The following is a 7,750-nucleotide window of genomic DNA, read 5'->3' as shown; positions in this document are numbered from 1 at the left end:
ATTTCTTTCTATTACATTGATTATTATTTATAAAAGAATGAAAACAACAATAACAACTATACACAAACACTATAAGGTATTCAGGAAACTATTGGTCAAAATTTGGCAGAATCCCTGGTTCTCAGTTTCCATAATGCTAAAATTCTAGTATTCTAGAATTTTGTTATAGACAGCATCTGGGAGTGTGTTAGAAAGGTGTATTTTTAGGTCTCACCTCATATATAGTGAATCAGAATCAAAAAAGTTTGAGAAGCCTTGCATTAGAGAGCTTCTAAAACACTTTTCACTTTTGATCAAAGTGATCCTGAGATGAACACTTTGGTGTGTATGGGTTTTACTTCTTTTTCAGAAATATATCAGTTTTTTAATGCCACATGGGGAACCACTCCAAAATTCAATGATTTAGCACATTTATCGTCTATAAATTTATGTAACTTAAAAATTTATATCTTTATATAGATCTTATCATTTATAAATAAAACATTTGTAGTACTTTATTTAATCATTGTCATCTCATTATCATGGGCAATTCTGATTGGGTTGGACCCACTCATGCTTTCCAGTCAGCTGGTGGGTTTACTGGACTTGGCTGTTTTGCCATGGCCTTGTCTAATATAGCGAGGATGACTTGGCATTTCTTTATACAGTATCTCATCCACCAGCATACTACCAAGGCTTCTTCACATGTTGATAGTTACAGTGTTCCCAAGTGCAGCAGGAGAGGGAAAGCCTCGATATGCAAAACTCATTCAAGTCTTCACTTGAACCACATATACTATTATTCCATTGACCAAGCTTAGATTCACTGTGGGAGGGGATACAGAGAGCTATGGTGGGTGCAGGGAGGCATGAAATAATTAGGGACAGCTTCTATAATAATCTACCTCATTAATATTATTAGGATAAAAACAGAATTCCAATAAGGTAATGATGGGAAGAAAATGCCTCCTAACTAATCCTCCCTTGTAATGTCTGTTGTTTGCTCCCTTGTAGTCTCTTTGTTGTTTAAAAAATTAAGGGAAAGCTAAGTTACCTCATATATTTACAACACCTAAAACTGCTGTGTATGTCACCTTTATGCTGTGGAATTCATGGGATGATATGGCCCCAAGTGTAGAATCCAGGACGAGTGTAATGCTGTCCTTCCCATTTACCTTCACACCTATTTACAGGCTGTCAGCAGCAGCCTGTGTTGCTCTCTGAATAAAGATTTCATTGCTCACACTTGGTCCTATCATAGGCTTCCTATGAGCTGCTTGTTATCAAACTTCATGTGTGGAAAAATTATGAAAATGATAAATATTACAGCTTTCTCTTTCATAAATTAACCACATAGCTGGTGGTCAACAAAGACAAATGCAGCCTGTGTCTGAATTGGAAGGAATATCATCAGACACAGCAAGTTCAAAATCTATAGGCACAGAGTGAACCATTGTTACTTATAAATGACTAAATTCTATTGCTTTTACTCTGGTTGCTATTTATTCCATTAGGTTTAAAACACATACACACATACACCTCTCTGTTTTTCTCTTATGACCATATCAGCAACCACATCAATGGGAAAGAAGAGAATAACAGAGAAAAATATAGATCCATTAAGTTCCAGCTCTAAGGTACACACAAGTGGTCCCCTAGGTCTACCAGGTCATAATTATGAGCTGGAACAATGCCTGTCCATGCCATCTGCTGTTTTCCAAGGTTACTGCTTTTATCCATTGCAGAGCATCCCATAAACAGGCTACACTCAGTATTGTCTCCTTTGTGTACAGAAGACTTCTCAATCTAGGAACAGATTGAGGAGACACCCACTAACATTCAGCTAAAAGCCCCTGCGATAGAGAGAGCTGACGCACATGATCCAGGGGAAAAAAAAAAAAAAGGAAGAAAGAAAAAAGAGAGAAGGTAATGACTATTTTCACATTATTGGTGTTTTTCAAGGTCCTTTATGACATCTGATGTCATAGTAGTCATCTTGTCATGCTGCTGGTCTGTCTCTCTCCCATTTTAAATGAAGTCATTAGACTCTGGAGCAGCAGTTGTCAAGCTCACTATCTTTCTCGATTAAAAACATTAAAACTACATTTGATAAGATTTTATAGTGTTATTTAATTAATACGATGAAACTAATTTATCTAACCAGGACTGCAGAAAAGAAAAATCTTAATTTTATGTAACCCTCCATGTTTTTGTTTTTTTTTTCTCTCATCTTCCTGTAATGCATTAATAGATTTCTATGTCAGTATGTGTGTATGTGTTTTTACTTCCCCTTAACTACAGGGATTTGGAAAGCAATCTTACGAAAACAGGTTGAAGTAAACCAGAAGTAGCCTATATAGTTTTCTTTAGTCTTTGGTCCAAATAGCTTCTCTCTAAATACTTAAATATGAAGATGCAAAGTAAATGATTAGAACATAATAAAATATCAGCATGTAGATTAAATTTTTATTAGTATTTAATTTTATTTTCCACTTTTAAAAATTTTAGATGGGTAGCTCTCAGCTGCAAGCTGGTTAAAGTGGCATGCACTGTTTTAGCTGTTTGGGATGTCCCAGAGACAAAGCTCTTTTTGTCATGAGAGTTTATGCTAATGAACCACATAACCATATTCCTAACCAAAGTGGTAAAAGACCTATACTCCGAAAACTATAAAATGCTAATGAAAGAAATTGAAGATGACAAAAAGAAATGGAAAAACATTCCATCCTCATGGATTGGAAGAACAAATATTGTTAAAATATCTATATTACCTAAAGCAATCTGCACATTCAACACAATCCTTATCAAACAAAATACTGACATCATTTTTCACAGAGCTAGAACAAACAATCCCAAAATTTGTATGGAGCCACAAAAAAACCCCAAATAGCCAAAGCCACCTTGTAAAAGAAAAGCAAAATTGGAGGCATCACAATTCCGGACTTCAAGTTACATTACAAAACTGTAGTGATCAAGATAGTGTGGTACTGACACAATAATAGACACATAGATCAACAGACAGAATAGAAAACCCAAAAACTGAACCCACAACTACATGGTCAATTAATCTTCGCAAAGAAAGAAAGAACATCCAGTGGGAAAAAAAAAATAGTCTCTTCAGCAAATGGTCCTGGGAAAACTGGACATGAACATGCAAATGAGAGGAACTGGACCACTCTCTTACACCATGAACAAAAATAAATTCAAAATGGATGAAATACCCAAATGTGAGGCAGGAAACCATTAAAATCCTATAGGAGAACACGGCAGTGACCTCTTTGACATCAGCTATAGCAACTTCTTTCTAATTATGTCTCCTAAGGCAAGGGAAACAAAAGCAAAAATAAGCCATTAGGATTCATCAAGATAAACACACACACACACACACACACAACTTCTGTATAGTGAAGGAAACAATCATCAAAACTAAATGGGAGATGGGATGGGAGATGATATTTGCAAATGACGTATCTGATAAAGAGTTAGTATCCAAAATATATAAAGAACTTATCAAACTCAACACCCCCTAAAAACCAAATAATCCAGTTAAGAAATGGGCAAAAGACATGAATAGACAATTTTCCAGGAAGACATCCAGATGGCCAATATGTACACGAAAAGATGCTCAACATCAGGGAAATACAAATCAAAACTACAATGAGATATCACCTCACACCAGTCAAAACGGCTAAAATTAACAACACAAGAGACAACAGATGTTGGCAGGGATGCAGAGAAAGGGAAACATTCTTACATTGTTGGTAGGAATACAAATGGTGCAGCCACCCTGGAAAACAGTATGGATGTTCTTCAAAAAGTTAAAAATAGAACTACTCTATGACCCAGCAATCACACTTCTAGATATTTACCCAAAGGATACAAAAATACAGATTCAAAGGGGCACATGTACCCCAATGTTTATAGCAACATTATCAACAACAGCCAAATATGGAAAGAGCCTAAATGTCCATGACCTGATGAATAGATAAATATATATACCACATATTCTTTATCTATTATACATATACATATATATATATATATATATATATATATACACACAATAGAATATTAGACATCAAAAGAATGAAATCTACCATTTGCATCAACGTGGATGGAACTAGTTTATCATGCCAAGCGAAATTTGTCAGTCAGAGAAAAACAAATACCATACGATTTCACTTATATGTGGAATTTAAGAAACAAAACAAATGACCAGGGGGGGAAAAAGATAAAGCAAAACCAAGAAACAGATTCTTAAGTATAGAGAACAGATTTTTATCTGAGGGGAGGTGGGTGGGGGATGGGTTAAATAGATGACAGGGATTAAGGAGTTCACTTGTTGTGATGAGCACCAGGTGTTGCATAGAAGTGCTGAGTCACTATACTGTACACCTGAAACCAATATTACACTGTATGTTAACAAACTGTAATTTCAATAAAAACTAAAAAAAATCATAGTTAAAGAAACAGAGAAAATGGAAATATAAATAAAAAGTTAATAGAATAAAAAAAAAGAGTCTGTTTTGGCACCATAGACATTAAAGATGCCTTTATTGACCAAGTTTTTCCTTTTAATTCTATGACCTTAAGTGCTCCAATGTTAGGTTAGCATTCAACTATTTTGGATTAAAAAGGCAAATTTCAATAAAAATGTGAACTCTTAATTTTGAAGCTGACTCCCAGGAATTTTAGAATCTAATTCTAGTCTCAAAGATCACAAGAATACATACTTTTAATTCTTTTAAAGAATATTCCTGGATATATTTTTTCTGATATTTTATCTTTATTTTTGTTTCTTCTAGCTTTAAAGTGTACATTAATGCATTCTAGTAAGTGACTTTAACCTCTTCTTGTAATTATTTAGCATCTTATTTAGTTAGGTTAGATTAGGATATGAACATAACAACAAAAAAAGCCAAAATAGCAATTGTTTAAGAAGATAGTGGTTTATATTTCTCTTATATAAACATTCAGGTAGGGTCTCCAGGCTGGTTTTGTGTCTCCAAAGTTTTAGGGACCCAACTTCCTCCTATTTTGTTACTATATCAACTTGCAAAAACCTTGAGAATTTTTTTTTTTTTTAGGGAGAAATGAGCCCAAGTAACATTGGAGTGTTCAAATACTGAGGAAACAGAGGGAGAACTGATATTGTGGCTCAAATAATATGATCTATCCATTCGCCACTTAGTCACTCAAATACCTACATGCACCCTCTTCCCATACTTTCCCCATTTGCAACGTTCCTATTTAGAAATTATCAATCAATAACCACCTTCCTTGTCCCGCATCCTCTTCTGCCACATACGAGGACTCCATTGGGGACACTTCCCATCATCAAGGCTGTACAGCTTTGGTTAGCCCACATGCTGCTTGATATAGTTTTGTAGGCTGAAGAAGTTGCTTTAGGAATGAAAGAATTAGATTTTTGTAGGTCGAGACTGTGTTTCTTTGCCAATATCATTCTTTCAAAAATAATAAGTTTATGATCCATTTCTTCCTTGTCGGTTCATGTGCAAGTAAACCACAAGATTTCGTTTAATCATTTTTTTTTTTGTAAAGCCTGATGATTTTGCTTTTACTTTTTTGGCCACTGTGCCCCACCTATATCCCTTCCCCCAAACTGATGCTGAATTCCTTGGTACTATGCAAAATAGGAAACTTGAATTGAGCAGGGAAGAAAATATTTTAATTCTAATCTTTGTCCACTGAATAACTCATTATTTGACAGAGCATTTCAAGAGAAACCCACTGCTTCAGTACTACCCTCATGCCCATGTCAGGATGGCATACTAAAGCTGCTGATACTCAATCCAATAATGTACCAAGTCTCTTACCATTCATCAAATTAGGTCTAACCACAGTCTAACCACCTCCCTGATCAGATCTCTTTTTCTTTCCATGTCTTCTAAGTCACTGACAAGCTATAGCATGAGTTCATTTCTCTTACAGGAATTTGCTGAAAGTGGCTAGAAGCAATCTACAGAAATCAAAACTCAAAATTTTCTATAAATAATTTCACCTAATCTATAATTTTGGATGATCAGTCTTCAAAAGAAAAATGGGAGTTTAACCAAGTGTTATATCACCATATAATTTGGGTCTTATAATGACAAGTCTATCTTATCAATGGGTAAAAGCTATTAGATGTAGTTTTGTAGGGTATGCAAAGCAGGTAGGCTCTAAGTGGCTAAAAATCTTCTTCTTTGAGCTATTTTTAAAGTAACTGATGTGTAAAAATGTGAATTGGTTTCTGCGGACTTTTATGCTAATGAACATCAGCCTGTAGAGAAAAAATAGGGTACTTTGGCATAATCTTTGGCACATTTGTTTAACAATAAAAAACTGCATCCAACATTAAATAAAATATTCTTCTTCAGCATATGCAGGGTATTTTCATCAATTGACCCCATTTTCAAAGTGCAAAAGATCAGTAGTAGCAAGTAGAACATATTTTCTCAACAAAATAATACAGTCTGAAGTCAGCAGTACAAATATTACTATCCCCATGCATTTTACAGCTTGGAAACATCTTTTATAAGAAATTTTGCATCAAAAAGAAAACTATAAAATATTTGGAATTGAATGATATAATTTTATATTTTAAAACACATGAGATATTTCACTTGGTGGTAGATTTCTAGGCTCAAAAACTCAAAATTTTAATAAAAGGCTGATTGGAGACCAACAAATTATAAAAGTGGACAAAATTACAGCATTAGGATTAATACATATAAAGATGAGAGATCATGAGGGTAAAAGTAGAAATTAATGAAATTTGAATAAAGAGATTAAAAGAAAACAGTATATACAAGTAGGTGACCTCTTTGGGCAACTGCACATGAATATCACTGTGGATCTCTGAGAAATGGTATAGGACATGCCTTAGACTTGAGTTTCAGTAAGTCAGAAAGCTGGATTATTTATCCTCCAACTCCCGTCAGTTGGTTGAGGGCTCTTTCCATGGCCATTAACTCCCTGATATTTCTGGACTACCCTCTGTGGGCTGGACAGATACATACATGGAAAAAAAAAATCACAGAGAATTGCATTTAGATACTATAGGCAAGTATTGAAAAGGTGTGTGCTGAGATGAAGATTTGACACTAAGAGGACATTTTACAGAAGAAAAGGCTGAGAAGAGAGGAGAGAGAGAGAGAGGCCCAGAGTACTCCAACTGGGCTAAAAAGAAGTTTTTTTTTTTTTTTTTAAAGATTTTATTTATTTATTTGAGAGAGAATGAGAGAGAGCACATGAGAGGGGGTAGGGTCAGAGGGAGAAGCAGACACCCTGCTGAGCAGGGAGCCCGATGCGGGACTCGATCCAGGGACTCCAGGATCATGACCTGAGCCAAAGGCAGTCACTTAACCAACTGAGCCACCCAGGCGCCCAAGAAGTTTCTTTTTTAAATGAATGTATCTGTAATCTGAAATGACATCTTGCCTAATCTCTATCTAAACTTAGTGTTCTTCCTAACGGTGTTTTTCCTCCTAGATTTTTTCTCTCTTGTGGTCTAAAAAGAAGATCCCTCATTGCTTGGTACCATGGAAGTTCAAACAGGGACATTAATCCCCCACTAAATAACACTGATTGAGAAAGTGTTAGTTTTACTGTATAATCTTATATAAAATATGACATAAAGTAAATATTCAGAGACATTTTCTCTCTCATCCATCACTGTAATATTCTCAGGTACTATCATTTTTTTTTTTTTTTAAGATTTTATTTAGTTATCTGACAGAGACAGCAAGAGAGGGAACACAAGCAGGGG

The sequence above is a fragment of the Mirounga leonina genome, unplaced genomic scaffold (assembly GCF_011800145.1).
Source record: "Mirounga leonina isolate KUSES-001 unplaced genomic scaffold, KU_Mleo_1.0 Mir_129, whole genome shotgun sequence".
Classification (NCBI taxonomy): Eukaryota; Metazoa; Chordata; class Mammalia; order Carnivora; family Phocidae; genus Mirounga; species Mirounga leonina.
This window is presented reverse-complemented; position numbering follows the sequence as displayed.